Source organism: Bufo gargarizans, chromosome 1, assembly GCF_014858855.1.
Source record: "Bufo gargarizans isolate SCDJY-AF-19 chromosome 1, ASM1485885v1, whole genome shotgun sequence".
NCBI lineage: Eukaryota > Metazoa > Chordata > Amphibia > Anura > Bufonidae > Bufo > Bufo gargarizans.
Window position 1 is genome coordinate 548228278 of NC_058080.1, and position 18907 is coordinate 548247184.

At 45.5% G+C, this 18907-nt stretch overlaps 1 protein-coding gene across 2 annotated transcripts in view; it reads left to right on the plus strand.

The window, feature by feature from the left end:
• LOC122924476 (transport and Golgi organization protein 2 homolog) overlaps positions 1 to 18907 on the plus strand; it is a 197181-nt gene that overhangs the window by 40995 nt on the left and 137279 nt on the right. The gene's annotated exons all lie outside the window — the stretch shown is intronic.

Below are 18907 nucleotides of genomic sequence, written 5' to 3' on the forward strand. Positions count from 1 at the left end.
GACCACGGAACAGAGCAACGGATGAGAACAGCACACGGAGTGCTGTCCGCACCTTTTGCAGCCCCATTGAAGTGAATGGGTCTGCCTCCAAGCCACAAATACTATATATACAGTACAGACCAAAAGTTTGGACACACCTTCTCATTCAAAGAGTTTTCTATTTTCATGACTATGAAAATTGTAGATTCACACTGAAGGCATCAAAACTATGAATTAACACATGTGGAATTATATACATAACCAAAAAGTGTGAAACAACTGAAAATATGTCATATTCTAGGTTCTTCAAAGTAGCTACCTTTTGCTTTGATTACTGCTTTGCACACTCTTGGCATTCTCTTGATGAGCTTCAAGAGGTAGTCACCTGAAATGGTCTTCTAACAGTTTTGAAGGAGTTCCCAGAGATGCTTAGCACTTGTTGGCCCTTTTGCCTTCACTCTGCGGTTCAACTCACCCCAAACCATCTCGATTGGGTTCAGGCCCAGTGACTGTGGAGGCCAGGTCATCTGGCGCAGCACCCCATCACTCTCCTTCATGGTCAAATAGCCCTTACACAGCCTGGAGGTGTGTTTGGGGTCATTGTCCTGTTGAAAAATAAATGATGGTACAACTAAACGCAAACCGGATGGAATAGCATGCCGCTGCAAAATGCTGTGGTAGCCATGCTGGTTCAGTATGCCTTCAATTTTGAATAAATCCCCAACAGTGTCACCAGCAAAGCACCCCCACACCATCACACCTCCTCCTCCATGCTTCACGGTGGGAACCAGGCATGTAAAGGCCATCCGTTCACCTTTTCTGCGTCGCACAAAGACACGGTGGTTGGAACCAAAGATCTCAAATTTGGACTCATTAGACCAAAGCACAGATTTCCACTGGTCTAATGTCCATTCCTTGTGTTCTTTAGCCCAAACAAGTCTCTTCTGCTTGTTGCCTGTCCTTAGCAGTGGTTTCCTAGCAGATATTCTACCATGAAGGCCTGATTTACACAGTCTCCTCTTAACAGTTGTTCTAAAGATGTGTCTGCTGATAGAACTCTGTGTGGCATTGACCTGGTCTCTAATCTGAGCTGCTGTTAACCTGCGATTTCTGAGGCTGGTGACTCGGATGAACTTATCCTCTGCAGCAGAGGCGACTCTTAGTCTTCCTTTCCTGGGGCGGTCTGCATGTGAGCCAGTTTCTTTGTAGCGCTTGATGGTTTTTGTGACTGCACTTAGGGACACTTTCAAAATTTTCCCAATTTTTCAGACTTACTGACCTTCATTTCTTAAAGTAATGATGGCCACTCGTTTTTTTTAATTAGCTGCTTTTTTCTTGCCATAATACAAATTCTAACAGTCTATTCAGTAGGACTATCAGCTGTGTATCCACCTGACTTCTCCACAAGAAAACTGATGGTCCCAACCCCATTTATAAGGCAAGAAATCCCACTTATTAAACCTGACAGGGCACACCTATGAAGTGAAAACCATTTCAGGTGACTACCTCTTGAAGCTCAACAAGAGAATGCCAAGAGTGTGCAAAGCAGTAATCAAAGCAAAAGTTGGCTACTTTGAGGAACCTAGAATATGACATATTTTCAGTTGTTTCACACTTTTTTGTTATGTGTATAATTCCACATGTGTTAATTCATAGTTTTGATGCCTTCAGTGTGAATCTACAATTTTCATAGTCATGAAAACAAAGAAAACTCTTTGAATGAGAAGGTGTGTCCAAACTTTTGGTCTGTACTGTGTATATATATATATATATATATATATATATATATATATACACACACACACAGACACACATTCTTTTATATATTCTCTATCAATTATTACCCATTATTTAAAATTTTTATATATAAAAAAAATTTGGGGTATTTTCTATATCCCCCTTTTCTTATTATTTTTCATCTATTTATTATTTATCTTTTTTACAACCATTATATGCCCACTATCATCGAAGATTTGATTTACTTCATGTCCCTTACAATTTATACTACAGTCCTGATCAAAAGTTTAAGACCACTTGAAAAATTGCAAAAAATCATATTTTACATTGTTGGATCTTAACCACTTCAGCCCCGCTAGGTGAAACCCCCTTCATGACCAGAGCACTTTTTACACTTCGGCACTACACTACTTTCACCGTTTATCGCTCGGTCATGCAACTTACCATACAAATGAATTTTACCTCCTTTTCTTCTCACTAATAGAGCTTTCATTTGGTGGTATTTCATTGCTGCTGGCATTTTTACTTTTTTTGTTATTAATCAAAATGTAACAATTTTTTTGCAAAAAAATGACATTTTTCACTTTCAGCTGTAAAATTTTGCAAAAAAAAAAATCCATATATAAATTTTTCGCCAAATATATTGTTCTACATGTCCTTGAAAAAAAAAAAAATGTTTGGGCAAAAAAAAATGGTTTGGGTAAAAGTTATAGCATTTACAAACTATGGTACAAAAATGTGAATTTCCGCTTTTTGAAACAGCTCTGACTTTCTGAGCACCTGTCATGATTCCTGAGGTTCTACAATGCCCAAACAGTAGAAAACCCCCACAAATGACCCCATTTCGGAAAGTAGACACCCTAAGGTATTCGCTGATGGGCATAGTGAGTTCATAGAACTTTTTATTTTTTGTCACAAGTTAGCGGAAAATGATGATGATTTTATTTTTTTTATTTTTTCTTACAAAGTCTCATATTCCACTAACTTGCGACAAAAAATAAAAAATTCTAGGAACTCGCCATGCCCCTCACGGAATACCTTGGGGTGTCTTCTTTCCAAAATGGGGTCACTTGTGGGGTAGTTATACTGCCCTGGCAATTTAGGGGCCCAAATGTGTGAGAAGAACTTTGCAATCAAAATGTGTAAAAAATGACCGGTGAAATCCAAAAGGTGCACTTTGGAATATGTGCCCCTTTGCCCACCTTTGCAGCAAAAAAGTGTGACACATCTGGTATCGCCGTACTCAGGAGAAGTTGGGGAATGTGTTTTGGGGTGTCATTTTACATATACCCATGCTGGGTGAGAAAAATATCTTGGTCAAATGCCAACTTTGTATAAAAAAATGGGAAAAGTTGTCTTTTGCCAAGATATTTCTCTCATCCAGCATGGGTATATGTAAAATTACACCCCAAAACACATTCCCCAACTTCTCCTGAGTACGGCGATACCAGATGTGTCACACTTTTTTGCTGCCAAGGTGGGCAAAGGGGCACATATTCCAAAGTGCACCTTTCAGATTTTGCAGGCCATTTTTTACACATTTTGATTGCAAGGTACTTCTCACACATTTGGGCCCCTAAATTGCCAGGGCAGTATAACTACGCCACAAGTGACCCCATTTTGGAAAGAAGACACCCCAAGGTATTCCGTGAGGGGCATGGCGAGTTCCTAGAATTTTTTATTTTTTGTCACAAGTTAGCGGAAAATGATGATTTTTTTTTTCTCTTTTTTCCTTACAAAGTCTCATATTCCACTAACTTAAGACAAAAAATAAAAAATTCTAGGAACTCGCCATGCCCCTCACGGAATACCTTGGGGTGTCTTCTTTCTAAAATGGGGTCACTTGTGGCGTAGTTATACTGCCCTGGCAATTTAGGGGCCCATATGTGTGAGAAGTACTTTGCAATCAAAATCTGTAAAAAATTACCGGTGAAATCCGAAAGGTGCACTTTGGAATATGTGCCCCTTTGCCCACCTTGGCAGCAAAAAAGTGTCACACATCTGGTATCGCCGTACTCAGGAGAAGTTGGGGAATGTGTTTTGGGGTGTCATTTTACATATACCCATGCTGGGTGAGAAAAATATCTTGGTCAAATGCCAACTTTGTATAAAAAAATGGGAAAAGTTGTCTTTTGCCAAGATATTTCTCTCATCCAGCATGGGTATATGTAAAATGACACCCCAAAACACATTCCCCAACTTCTCCTGAGTACGGCGATACCAGATGTGTCACACTTTTTTGCTGCCAAGGTGGGCAAAGGGGCACATATTCCAAAGTGCACCTTTCAGATTTTGCAGGCCATTTTTTACACATTTTGATTGCAAGGTACTTCTCACACATTTGGGCCCCTAAATTGCCAGGGCAGTATAACTACGCCACAAGTGACCCCATTTTGGAAAGAAGACACCCCAAGGTATTCCGTGAGGGGCATGGCGAGTTCCTAGAATTTTTTATTTTTTGTCACAAGTTAGCGGAAAATGCTGATTTTTTTTTTCTCTTTTTTCCTTACAAAGTCTCATATTCCACTAACTTGCGACAAAAAACTAAAAAATTCTAGGAACTCGCCATGCCCCTCACGGAATACCTTGGGGTGTCTTCTTTCCAAAATGGGGTCACTTGTGGCGTAGTTATACTGCCCTGGCAATTTAGGGACCCATATGTGTGAGAAGTACTTTGCAATCAAAATCTGTAAAAAATGACCGGTGAAATCCGAAAGGTGCACTTTGGAATATGTGCCCCTTTGCCCACCTTGGCATCAAAAAAGTGTCACACATCTGGTATCACCGTACTCAGGAGAAGTTGGGGAATGTGTTTTGGGGTGTCATTTTACATATACCCATGCTGGGTGAGAGAAATATCTTGGCAAAAGACAACTTTTCCCATTTTTTTATACAAAGTTGGCATTTGACCAAGATATTTTTCTCACCCAGCATGGGTATATGTAAAATGACACCCCGAAACACATTCCCCAACTTCTCCTGAGTACGGCGATACCAGATGTGTGACACTTTTTTGCAGCCTAGATGCGCAAAGGGGCCCAAATTCCTTTTAGGAGGGCATTTTTAGACATTTGGATCCCAGACTTCTTCTCACGCTTTAGGGCCCCTAAAAAGCCAGGGCAGTATAAATACCCCACATGTGACCCCACTTTGGAAAGAAGACACCCCAAGGTATCCAATGAGGGGCCTGGCAAGTTCATAGAATTTTTTATTTTTTTGCATAAGTTAGCGGAAATTGATTATTTTTTTTTTTTCTCACAAAGTCTCACTTTCCGCTAACTTAGGACAAAAATTTCAATCTTTCATGGACTCAATATGCCCCTCAGCAAATACCTTGGGGTGTCTTCTTTCCAAAATGGGGTCAGTTGTGGGGTGTTTGTACTGCCCTGGCATTTGAGGGTCTCCGCAATCATTACATGTATGGCCAGCATTAGGAGTTTCTGCTATTCTCCTTATATTGAGCATACAGGTAATGAGATTTTTTTTTCCGTTCAGCCTCTGGGCTGAAAGAAAAAAATGAACGGCACAGATTTCTTCATTCGCATCGATCAATGTGGATGAAAAAATCTCTGCCAAAAAAAAAAAATGGAGGGGAAAGGCGTCTGCCAGGACATAGGAGCTCCGCCCTACATCCATACCCACTTAGCTCGTATGCCCTGGCAAACCAGATTTCTCCATTCACATCAATCGATGTGGATGAATAAATCATTGCCGGGATTATTATTTTTTTTTTTTATATATATATATATATATATATATATATACAAAGTGCTTGCCAAAGCATAGGAACGCCGCCTCCTCCTCAGCTCGTATGCCTCGGCAAACGTATCTGTCACTGCAGAGGAGAAAATCCCGTCTTGCAGCGCCGCATACACCGACTTGCGTGTAATCTGACAGCAGCGCAATGCTTCTGTCAGAATGCACATCGGTGCTGCAGCTAGTAGATCGGTTGGTCCACCTGGAAGGTAAAAAAAGAAAAAACCAGACCGCAACGCAATAATTTTATTAACTTTGCAACAGAACATATAAACTTTAACTTTTTTAACTGAACATTAACGTGTTTGCTTACTGGTGTGTTTTTTTTTTTTTTACCTTTATAGAACAAACCTCTCCTTCCCCATGGGTCAATGTGCAAAGCGCAAATCGCCCAAAGATGTGGCGAAGTGCGTTATGCACTTTGTCCCATGTGAAAGGAGACGTTTGCAGCAGCAGTGAGTGAATGGGCCCTAATAGCCCTGTGTGCCTGTCCTGGTGAGATGATCCCTATGCTAATAGTGTACCTGTGAGTGGTACTTCCGGAAACACTCTCCAAAGCATAGGGCAGGGTGGTCCGGACAGTCAGGACAGAAATAGCGGGTGTCACGCCTTATTCCACTCCTGCTACAGACACGACATCTTTTTCGGGGTGACTGTTGGGTTGAGGTACCAGGAACGACATTGGGGAAATGTCGCTCGTGTAGACGGCTAACTACACTGGTGGTTGGGGCCACGGAACCTCCTGGATACAGGAGGTTCTCGATGATCTCTTCCTGAAATTTGAGGAAGGATCCAGTTCTCCCAGCCTTACTGTAGAGAACAAAACTATTGTACAGAGCCAATTGAATTAAATATACAGACACCTTCTTATACCAGCGTCTGGTGCGTCGGGAAACTAAATACGGAGACAACATCTGGTCATTGAAGTCGACCCCTCCCATGTGGAGGTTATAGTCGTGGACTGAGAGGGGCTTTTCAATGACACGGGTTGCTCGCTCAATTTGTATTGTCGTGTCTGCGTGAATGGAGGAGAGCATGTAAACGTCACGCTTGTCTCTCCATTTCACCGCGAGCAGTTCTTCGTTACACAGTGCGGCCCTCTGCCCCCTTGCAAGACGGGTGGTAACGAGCCGTTGGGGGAAGCCCGCGCGACTAGTTCGCGCGGTACCACAGGCGCCAATCTGTTCTAGAAACAAATGCCTAAAGAGGGCCACACTTGTGTAAAAATTGTCCACATAAAGATGGTACCCCTTGCCGAATAAGGGTGACACCAAGTCCCAAACTGTCTTCCCACTGCTCCCCAGGTAGTCAGGGCAACCGACCGGCTCCAGGGTCTGATCTTTTCCCTCATAGACCCGAAATTTGTGGGTATAGCCTGTGGCCCTTTCACAGAGCTTATACAATTTGACCCCATACCGGGCGCGCTTGCTTGGGATGTATTGTTTGAAGCCAAGGCGCCCGGTAAAATGTATCAGGGACTCGTCTATGCAGATGTTTTGCTCTGGGGTATAAATATCTGCAAATTTCTGGTTGAAATGGTCTATGAGGGCCGAATTTTGTGGAGCCGGTCAAAAGCAGGGTGGCCCCTGGGACGGGAGGCGGTGTTGTCACTAAAGTGCAGGAACCGCAGGATGGCCTCAAAACGTGCCCTGGACATGGCAGCAGAGAACATGGGCATGTGATGAATCGGGTTCGTGGACCAATATGACCGCAATTCATGCTTTTTTGTCAGGCCCATGTTGAGGAGGAGGCCCAGAAAAGTTTTAAGTTCGGAAACTTGGACTGGTTTCCACCGGAAAGGCTGGGCATAAAAGCTTCCCGGGTTAGCGGTGATAAATTGTGTGGCATACCTGTTTGTTTCGGCCACAACTATGTCTAAAAGCTCCGCAGTCAAGAACAGCTCAAAAAATCCCAGGGCCGAACCGATCTGAGCCGTCTCAACCCGAACTCCAGACTGGGCAGTGAAAGGGAAAACTACAGGTGCGGCTGAAGTTGGGGACTGCCAATCAGGGTTTGGGGATCAGGGATTCTAGGGGCTCTACGGGCACGTCTTTGCGGTGGCTGCGACGGGGTCACTACTGCACGTGCCACCGTACCAGCTTCAACTGCCCTTCTGGTGCTCGCTACTTCACCAGGTTGTACGGCAGTGCTGGTACTAGGTCCAGGGAGGGCTGGGCTGCTGGTGTATGCCTCACCACGTAATCCGACAGCACCAGCCCCACTCTGCTGCTCTTGAAGCGGATCCTGCGCAACCTGCGGTCTAGCGACACGGGGCCGGGTACGCCTGGTGGTATCAGGGACCTCAGCCTCCTCGTCCGAACTTTGGGTCAGAGAGCCACTGCTTTCTACAGGTTCGTATTCTGACCCGCTGGATTCATCAGATGAGGGTTCCCACTCCTCATCCGACTGGGTCAGAAGCCTGTAGGCCTCTTCAGAGGAATACCCCCTGTTAGACATGTGGGCAACTAAATTTAGGGGTATTCCCTGAGACTACCCAAGAAAAAAAAAGCAAGCCTGTCTTACAAAGGGGAGGCTAGCGAAGTACCGGAGGCCGCTGCGGTTGATAAAAAAAATCAAAACTGATTTTTTTATCGCCGCAGTGCGTGTAAAGTGAATGTGCAGTGATAAAAAAAAAAATTTTTTTTTGTCACTGCGGTGGGGCGGGTGTGGGCGAACGCACGTGTGGGCGACCGATCAGGCCTGATCGGGCAAACACTGCGTTTTGGGTGGAGGGCGAGCTAAAGTGACACTAATACAATTATAGATCTGACCGTGATCAGTTTTGATCACTTCCAGATACTATAAAAGTACAAATGCTGATTAGCGATACGCTAATCAGCGAATAACGGACTGCGGTGCGGTGGGCTGGGCGCTAACTGATCGCGAACTACCTAACCAAGGGACCTAAACTATACCTAAAACCTAACGGTCAATAACAGTGAAAAAAAAAAGTGACAGTTTGCACTGATCACTTTTTTCTTTTCACTTGTGATTGACAGGGGTGATCAAAGGGGTGATCAAAGGGTTAATTGGGGTTCAGGGGGGTGATCAGGGGCTATAGTGTAGTGTTTAGTGTACTCACTGTGAAGCCTGCTCCTCTGCTGGATCCAACCGACGAAAAGAACCAGCAGAGGAGCAGGCAGCCATATAACAGATCATATTTACTAATATGATCTGCTATCTGGCACTTTGATTGGATTTTTTAAAAATCAGCAACCTGCCAGCCACGATCATTGGCTGGCAGGTTGCTGACGAAATACTGTTGTGCGAAATGCCGGCGCGAACTGCGCATGCGCGCGCGCATATTCGCGTCATCTCGCGTCTCGCGAGATGACGCGTATATGCGTGACTGTGCGCAGCGCTGCCACCTCCGGAACGCACATGTGCGTTAGGCGGTCCGGAGGTGGTTAACAAGGTTCCAAGTAGAGCTTCAACATGCAAAGAAATGAGAGTGATACAAAACATTTTTTGAGCATTCAATTAATTGAAAATAACGATTAAACTGAAACAGGCTGTTTTTCAGCTGATCCAAATTTTAGGAGCACATGCCTTTAAAAGGCCAAATCTGTGCAAAGATGTGGATTCATTGTCATTTTCTGTCAGGTAGTCACACGTTTTGATGGCAAAGGCAAAAAAGCTCTCCCTTTTTGAATGTGGTCGGGTTGTTGAACTGCATAAGCGGGGTCTCTCACAGCACGCCATCGCTGCTGAGGTGGGACGCAGTAAGACAGTCATTTGGAATTTCTTAAATGATCCTGAGGGTTATGGAACAAAAAAGTCAAGTGGAAGACCCAAAAAAATGTCATCAGCACTAAGCCGGAGGATCCAATTGGCTGTCTGTCAAGACACTGGACGATCCTCGACCCAAATTAAGGCCCTTACTGGTGCTGACTGCAGCCCCATAACCATCAGACGGCATCTGAGACTGAAGGGCTTCAAAAACAAAAAACGTCTTCAAAGACCTCTTCTCCTTGAACGCTACAGAACTGCTTGTTTGGACTTTGCAAGAGAGCACCAAACATGGGACATTCAAAGGTGGAAGAAAGTTTTATTCTCTGATGAGAAAAAAATTTAACCTTGATGGTCCTGATGGTTTCCAACGTTACTGGCATGACAAGCAGATCCCACCTGAGATGTTTTCTACGCGCCACAGTGGAGGGGGCGCCATAATGGTCTGGGGTGCTTTTTCCTTCAGTGGAACAATGGAGCTTCAGGAAGTGCAGGGGCGTCAAATTGCCGCTGGCTATGTCCAGATGTTGCAGAGAGCATTCCTCATGACTGAGGGCCCCCATCTGTGTGGTAACGACTGGGTTTTTCAACAGGACAACGCTATAGTACACAATGCCCGCAGGACAAGAGACTTCTTCAAGGAGAATAACATCACTCCTTTGGCCCATCCTGCGTGTTCCCCTGATCTCAATCCAATTGAGAACCATTGGGGATGGATGGCAAGGGAAGGTTACAAAAATGGACAACAGTTCCAGACTTCACCACTTGGAGAAATGTTCCCACTCACCTCATGGAAACGCTAGCATCAATCATGCCGAAACGAATTTTTGAAGTGATAAACAATAACGGCGGAGCTACTCATTACTGAGTTCATGTTTGGAAGTTGGATTTCTGTTTTGGGGTTTTTTTTTTTTTTGGAGGTGTGGTCCTAAACTTTTGATCAGCTAAAAAACAGCCTGTTTCGGTTTATTCGTTGTTTTCATTAAATTGAATGCTCAAAAAATGTTTTGTCTCACTCCCATTTCTTTTTGTTGCATGTTGAAGCTCTACTTGGAACCTTGTTAAGATTCAGCCATGCTAAATATGATTTTTTGCAATTTTTTTTGTAAATTCTTTTTTTAGGATTTTTACATTTTTCCAATTATCTATATCATGACAAGCCATGAGGCAAATATTGATCATAGTTTACTGAATGAAGCAAAAATATAACAGATGGCAATTGGCTAGGTAGATAAGTACAGTGCCCAGTGGGGGCACCCCACAGTCATATGTGGATCAATTAGGAGAAACTGGATCATAGACAGACGTCTTAAGGAAAAGAAAGAAAGGAAAGGTAGGAAAATAATAAAAAGAGAGGGAAGGGGGAGGGGGGGGGGGAAGGGGAAAGGGTAGTTAACAGCAAACTTTGCTCTCACACATGGGATAAGAGTGCTCTACATTCTGCGGAGTCGTGGAATGCCATCCAATGACTCCAAGTCTTAGTGAACCCCTTCTCAGTGTGTCTCAATGACGAGGTAAGATCTTACATTCTCATGGTCTCCTGGATTTTGTTGATCCACATAGTTACAGTGGGGACAGATGGTTGCCTCCATAAACATGGGATGCAAGCTCTTGCTGCATTTACCAGGTGCCTTACCACAGATCTTTTATAGGTAGAGAGAGGACTCTCGCACTGATGGAGCAGAAAGAAAGCAGGCGTCTTAGTAGATGTAATCAACCACACTGAATCCCAGAAACCCGTAAAATAAGGACAGTTCCAGAATGTGTGTAGGATAGTGCCTCTCGTGGAGCCACACCGCCAACATAAAGGCGAGATTGTCGGAAAAATTGAGTTAAGTCTGGTAGGGACCCTATACCAACGGGACATGAGTTTGAATCCAGCTTATTGAACATTGCTGGCAATAGAAGTTTTGTGAATGCATGTATACAATCTAAATCTTTGTTCCGGGGAAAGTGTGATACCAAGATCAGCTTCCCACTGAGTGATATAGTTGGGAGGAGGTTGGTCAGGAGGAGTGAGTAGCAAGTTGTACATTCGAGAAAGGGTACGTCTTGTCACACCAGATTGGTCACAAAGAGACTCAAATTCTGTCTTGTCACGTATAAATGTCGCTGCCGGAGGAAGTGTGGCCATGAAATGCTTAAGTTGTCGAGACTGCCAAGGGTTGATGGTAGGGGTATCAGTCATCTCCAAGATCTGTTGGGGGGTGAGCCACAAATTCGAGGCGATCAGATGATGGGCACTGAATTTGTTGCAATTCATCAGATCACGAAAGGGTCCGCGTTCCATCCCAGGGGGAAATTGGGGGTTACCCAGGAGAGGGAACATAGGAGAGGGGGCCGGGGAGATGCTGGGGTGATTTTGAATGGTAAAAAAGACTTTCAGGGAAGGGCCTATGGTCGGATGTAAACGTGCCTCCAATGGGATGTGGGCGGCCAACCATGGAGTAGCAGGCAATGGAGTAGATAGAAAAGACTGTTCCACCGAGACCCATTGTTTATAGGCCTTGTGACGACACCAATCTACAATTCTAAGGAGATGTGATGCTCTGTGGTAGGAGAGGAAGTCTGGCAGCACTAGTCCTCCCTCCAGTTTGGGGCGGAAAAGTATCGACCTGGCTATTCTTGACGGTTTGCCGGCCCAAATAAAATGTGTCAACATTTTCAGGAGATTGTGAAAAAAGAGTCTAGGAATATGAACAGTGAGATGGGACGGTAGCTTTGGCATTGCGAAGGGTCTTTCCCTTCCTTGGGGACGACCGTGATGTGTGCTCTAAGGGTATCATTAGGGAGAGTACGGGTCATATCAAATGAGTTAAAGGCAGCTAGAAAATGAGTAGATAAAATTGCTTATAGTAGGGTAGCGTGAGTCCATCTGGACCAGGAGCCTTCCCTGTTTGGGAGTCTTAAATAGCAGCCTGTAACTCAGATAATAATATGGGCGTCTCCAATACTGAAACCGCCTCTGGGGGGAGAGACGGTAGGCCCGCGGATTCGAGGTAAGTCCTCATTGAGGGCATAGATTCACTGGCAGTGGACTGTTGGGAGTCCTCCAAGTTATATAGTGTGTGATAGTAGGATCTGAACGCTTCTGTTATTTCCCGCGGAAGGGAGGCCTTTGAACCGGAGAGGGTTGACACGTGTGGAACATAAGAGCGTAGCCTAGTTTTCCGTAAAGCACGAGCGAGGGTACTGCCTGGTTTATTCCCATGTTCATAGTAGTGTCTACGGCATTTGGTTAAGGTCGCCTTCGCTTTTGAGAGGCAAAGTGAGCGAACCTGGTCTCGAAGCTGGGTGAGTTCAGCTCCCAGCTGCGAGTCCAGGGTCTGTTTGTGTTGTTGTTCTAACGCGTGAATGCGCAATAGAAGGGTAGTTATCTTTGCTGCTCTCTCTTTTTTCAACTGGGACCCTAACTTTATAAAGGTGCCCCGAATAAAGCATTTATGGGCTTCCCAGATAGTAAGGGGATCACTCTCTGCTACATTACTCCCAAAGTATTCAGTCAGGTCTTTCCGGATTTCAGAAGTGACCTGCAGGTCTTGTAGGAGTGAGTCATTCAACTGCCAGTGCCCGGCCCTGGTTTGGTGGGTCGGGAAAGAAAGATATATAGAGATTAGGGCATGGTCAGAGAAAGCTATTGGATCAATCTCCGCCCTGGTAAGGAGGTCTAGTCTAGCATGGTTCAGGAGGAAGTAATCTAACCTGGAGTAGGAGTTGTGTGGGTGGGAAAAGAACGTATAGTCCCAGGATGTTGGGTATAGGAAGCCCCAGGTGTCTGCGAGTTGTTGGGAAAAGAGGAGTTCCCTGAGCTTGGATGTGGTTGAGTGGGGAAAAGAAACCTGGCCCTTGGAGGAATCCAAGCGAGGGTCTAGGACAATGTTAAAGTCACCTCCAAGAATCAGGAGGCCCTCGGTGAAGTCCTCCAAGGCCTTAAGGGTCTTGGTCAGGAAACCAACCTGTCCTGTGTTAGGGGCATAAACAGACGCCAAGGTAACAAGAGGTACCTGCCTGTCCCATCAGTGCGAGAATCAATCAGGTCCCAAGAGATAGCGTTGGAGATAAGCATAGAGACTCCTTTCGTCTTGGTAGCAGGGTCAGTACTGTGGTAGGCATGAGGAAAACGCCTGTCCGAGAGCTTCAGAGTGGAAGAGGAGTGTGTTTCCTGGATAAACGCCACTTGTGCTCGTTTTTTCCAGAGGAGGCGCAGGAGGGATGATCTCTTTTCAGGCAAGTTCAAACCCTGTACATTAAGTTTGTGAAGGTTCTCATTTATCAAGGTCATGGTATATATCTGTAAAGAATAAATCAAGGCAACTGGACGTACTGTAGATTTCTTGAAAACGTTTCACTCGTTCTTCCAACGAGCTTTCTCAATTCTGAGTGATTGTACAAAAAGGGGGGGGGGGGTTAGACATCTATTGTCTGCCATGTATAATGCTGTCCTGACACCTTTTTCTGGGAAGTCTTTATCACCTACTGACTCCAATTAGGATAATAGAATCAACACCTTTGACCCAATGCTGGATCTAATTACCAGATGTGGATTCAGTTACATATTGGAGAGTATCTCAGCAAAGTCCCCTTCAAGAATGCAGGAGGAGGGTCGCATCAACGGAGAACAGGATGGCGGATCAACGGGGAGACGATGGAAGTCGTCTTGAAGGCTGGTAGTGGGGCCTGGATGAACGGCCGCGGAAGGAGCTGGAACTGCCAGGAGATGTGCGTCTTGAGGAAGGAGATGCTGTTTGTCGCGGGAAATCTTGCAGGAATGGAGGCAATGTCCAATCAGGAACTGCAAATGGATGGATATCCAGGAATTTGAACAGATCCGGGAGATCAGCAGGAGAGCGGACTAGCATTGACTGACCGTTGGAGTATCGGACAATGATGTGGAACGGATGACCCCAGCGGTAAGATGCTCCTGCTTCTTTACTTGCTTCCAGCAGAGGTCTAACCATTCTCCGCATAGATAGGGTTAGGCGGGACACATCTGGCAGGATAGTAATCGGAGTGTCCTCAAAGAAGAGTTCCTTCTTTTCCCAGGCTTTGCGTAAAATATGCTCTTTCACCGTGTAAAAATGGACCCGGCAGATGACGTCACGCGGCCTTTCCATGTCGTGATTTCTGGGTCCTGCGGTCCTGTGAACTCTGTCTAGCTCGATCTTGGTCAGAGGTGGATTATCGAGGACCAAATTGAATATGTTGACCACGGTGGAGTGTAACTGATCGCTAGGGACAGACTTCGGAATGTTACGGAGCTTAAGATTGTTCCGGCGGCCTCTATTTTCCACGTCGTCAAGGTGTAAAGAGAAGTCCTGCAATTGAGAGGCATGTGCAGACAGGGACACGGAATGAGAATGGACCGCAGAGGCTGTGGCTGCGTAGTGGTGTTCTAGCGATGACAGACGGTCGTCTAGCTGTTGAACATCATCACAAACTGTCTGAAGAGCCTGGGCCTGTTTGGTTTCAATGCGGGCCACTTGTGCCTCTAGATCAGATTTTGTAGGCAGGGCCCTCACCATTTCCCAAAGTTCTGCCAATGTGCGATCGATGGTAGATGGGGGTGGGGGGAGCCCCTGAGATTCCTCAGGTTGCTGTGCCAGCGAAGAGAAGATGGCAGGCATGCCTTGACTGGGAGATTGGGTGTCAGGGGTGGAGATTATGTGACCCTGAGTAGGAGCAGGGTTCAGCAGGGCCTGAGGCATCCCCCCAACAGAACCCCTTGAGGGGCCAGCAGTAAAAGTGTGGCTATGTGCATTATTCCTCCCGGGAGTTTGCTGAGACCCACTTGTATGGCGACTCGCTGGGTGAGGCGAGGAGGCGCGGACTTGTAGGCCGTCATCTTTAGTAGGCCCCGATCTCGCCTGAGTGGCGGTACCTGTGAGCTCCGGCTGGCATGGAGCTGGGTGGCGTAGCGGGGGACCCGGTCGGGTGTCCATCTCGTTTAAGGAGGCCGGGGCTGAGTGGTAAGGATGCGGATCACTCAGGTGCTGCTCTTGTGAAAGAGGGATCCCCGATGCTGGCGCTGGTAGAAACGGCTGTGCCGCGGGCCGCAGTGAGGAGGAAGCGGCGGCCATTGTAGGCAACTCCAAGCTTTCTTGCTGGGTGGATCGGAGAAAACGGCCAATGGAGTGTTCAGGCGGGACTGCGGATTGGCTTCTCAATCGTCTCCCTTTAGTCATGGCCAGAAAGAAGTGTGTAGGAAGGTGGTCTCCGCAAGTTTTCCTGAAGCAGGTCACGGAGTTCTCCTAACAAGCGTCTTCACGTCGCCATGCCGAAGCCACCTTTTGCCATTTTTAAAGTGGTCTTAAACTTTTGATCAGGACTGAATGTGTCCCTTATAATTATAATTTTACTATATTAATGTATCTGTCCTGTATATCAAAGATAACGAATGCCTAAACAATACTAACCGAGCATACAAAAACCAGCCCTTGTATCCAGTAAATATACAATAAATCGTATGGGTCATAAAAATGTAACCAACAGCCACTCCAAATTACCTAACGCCAAAACATAAACATTTCTTGTAACCTTACTGTTACTATATCTCTAAACTGATAGATAGGATGTATCCCTGTTCGGCTAGTAGCAGTATAACAACATCAGTGCATCTACAATATATGCTGCAACCGGCAGTGCGCATCTCCCACTGCCGGTCAGTATCAGACCTGAACGCTGGTGATGATGCCATCCCCTCTGGATCCCTCTGATGCCATCTCCTCTTGATCCCACTAGCAGACTCTGACTTGCGCTCTGCGGCGGGGAACAGCGCGATCCGCCGGTAACCTTTGCCCCTAATGCCAGTAGTCTAAACCAACCGACAGGATGTACTTTTCTTCAATAAATAGCTGTAATATCATTGCGTCCATACTCTATGCTGCTACCTGTAGTACACATCTCCCGCTGCCGGTTAGTTTCAGATCTGAGCGCTGGTGATAATACGATCCTCTCTGGATCCCATTTGCAGACTCTAGTTTGCGCCCTGTGGCGTGTGACAGCGCGACCCGCTGCTTATCTTTTTCCCCTGCTGTCAGTAGCCTAAGAAAACATAGCAGGAGATCGTGAGTGCAAGGATAGGACTGGCCGAGCAATCTCCTTCCCCACACATACAGACGCTTTATACCTTAATATATAAACACACTTCTGCCCCGCCTAGCAATTACATAGACCATATAGATAGTAACTAGCAAATGTACAGAAACTAGCCTTTATCTCCGCTGTCAGTCAGACAGATATGGCGGCGTCTACCTGACATCACTAGTAACGGCATGCATACTGGCTCTCTGCCTACATACCACTGGCCTGCGCGCCAAAATACTGTTTAAAAGACGATCTCTTGACACTACAGGTCCTTCTCAAAAAATTAGCATATTGTGATAAAGTTCATAATTTTCTGTAATGTACTGATAAACATTACACTTTCATATATTTTAGATTCATTACACACCAACTGAAGTAGTTCAAGCCTTTTATTGTTTTAATATTGATGTTTTTTGCATACAGATCATGAAAACCCAAATTTCCTATATAAAAAAATTAGCATATTTCATCCGACCAATAAAAGAAAAGTGTTTTTAATACAAAAAAAGTCAACCTTCAAATAATTATGTTCAGTTATGCACTCAATACTTGGTCGGGAATCCTTTTGCAGAAATGACTGCTTCAATGCGGCGTGGCATGGAGGCAATCAGCCTGTGGCACTGCTGAGGTGTTATGGAGGCCCAGGATGCTTCGATAGCGGCCTTAAGCTCATCCAGAGTGTTGGGTCTTGCGTCTCTCAACTTTCTCTTCCCAATATCCCACAGATTCTCTATGGGATTCAGGTCAGGAGAGTTGGCAGGCCAATTGAGCACAGTAATACCATGGTCAGTAAACCATTTACCAGTGGTTTTGGCACTGTGAGCAGGTGCCAGGTCGTGCTGAAAAATGAAATCTTCATCTCCATAAAGCTTTTCAGCAGATGGAAGCATGAAGTGCTCCAAAATCTCCTGATAGCTAGCGGCATTGACCCTGCCCTTGATAAAACACAGTGGACCAACACCAGCAGCTGACATGGCACCCCAGACCATCACTGACTGTGGGTACTTGACACTGGACTTCAGGCATTTTGGCATTTCCCTCTCCCCAGTCTTCCTCCAGACTCTGGCACCTTGATTTCCGAATGACATGCAACAGTCCAGTGCTGCTTCTCTGTAGCCCAGGTCAGGCGCTTCTGCCGCTGTTTCTGGTTCAAAAGTGGCTTGATCTGGGGAATGCGGCACCTGTAGCCCATTTCCTGCACACGCCTGTACACGGTGGCTCTGGATGTTTCTACTCCAGACTCAGTCCACTGCTTCCGCAGGTCCCCCAAGGTCTGGAATCGGTCCTTCTCCACAATCTTCCTCAGGATCCGGTCACCTCTTCTCGTTGTGCAGCGTTTTCTGCCACACTTTTTCCTTCCCACAGACTTCCCACTGAGGTGCCTTGATACAGCACTCTGGGAACAGCCTATTCGTTCAGAAATTTCTTTCTGTCTCTTACCCTCTTGCTTGAGGGTGTCAATGATGGCCTTCTGGACAGCAGTCAGGTCGGCAGTCTTACCCATGATTGCGGTTTTGAGTAATGAACTAGGCTGGGAGTTTTTAAAAGCCTCAGGAATCTTTTGCAGGTGTTTAGAGTTAATTAGTTGATTCAGATGATTAGGTTAATAGCTCGTTTAGAGAACCTTTTCATGATATGCTAATTTTTTGAGATAGGAATTTTGGGTTTTCATGAGCTGTATGCCAAAATCATCAATATTAAAACAATAAAAGGCTTGAACTACTTCAGTTGGTGTGTAATGAATCTAAAATATATGAAAGTCTAATGTTTATCAGTACATTACAGAAAATAATGAACTTTATCACAGTATGCTAATTTTTTGAGAAGGACCTGTATTCTGTACATGCTATTATTGTCCTGATGAAGAGGGCTGTGCGCCCTCGAAACGCGTTGACTGAAGAATAAAAATTTACTTCTCTTCTTTAACAATACTACGCGGAACATTGCCTCCTGTTTTCAGCGCCACTACAAAAGGTTAGAAAAAAACTACAATTTTTTATCTTGGACATTGGGGGTATATCGTTAGGATATGCCCCCAATGTCTGATAGGTGCGGATCCCACCTCCGAAACCAGCACCTATTCTTAGAACAGAGCCCGCAAAGGGATGGAGGGCACACTGCGCATGCGTAACCACCCTCCATTCATCTCTATGGGCATGCCAAAGGTAGCTGAGCGACAAACTCAGCTATTTTCAGACGTCCTATTGAAATGAATGGGAAGCACACTGCGCAAGCATGGCCGCCCTCCATTCACTTCTATGGGACTTATGGAAATAGCCGAGTCAGTGTTCGGCTATTTTCGGTGCTTCCATACCACATGCATCGTGCGTCCTTCGGCACTTTTCAGGCTCTGTTCTAATGATAGGTGTGGGTCTCACTGGTAGGACTAGGGTTGCCACCCGGCCGATATCTCACTGGCAAGGCTGGTATTTTAGTTCCCCTGCCGGTTCTGGTAATTTTTTTCTACTGGCAATATTAATTGCAGGTGTTTTCCGACATAGACTGCGACTAATGAGCGCTTTCATTATGGAGCCTCATTAGTGCAGCCTTTAACTGCCCACACTTCTGTTAATAAAAAAACAAAACAAAAAAAAACACTTACCCCGTCCACTTGATTGCACCG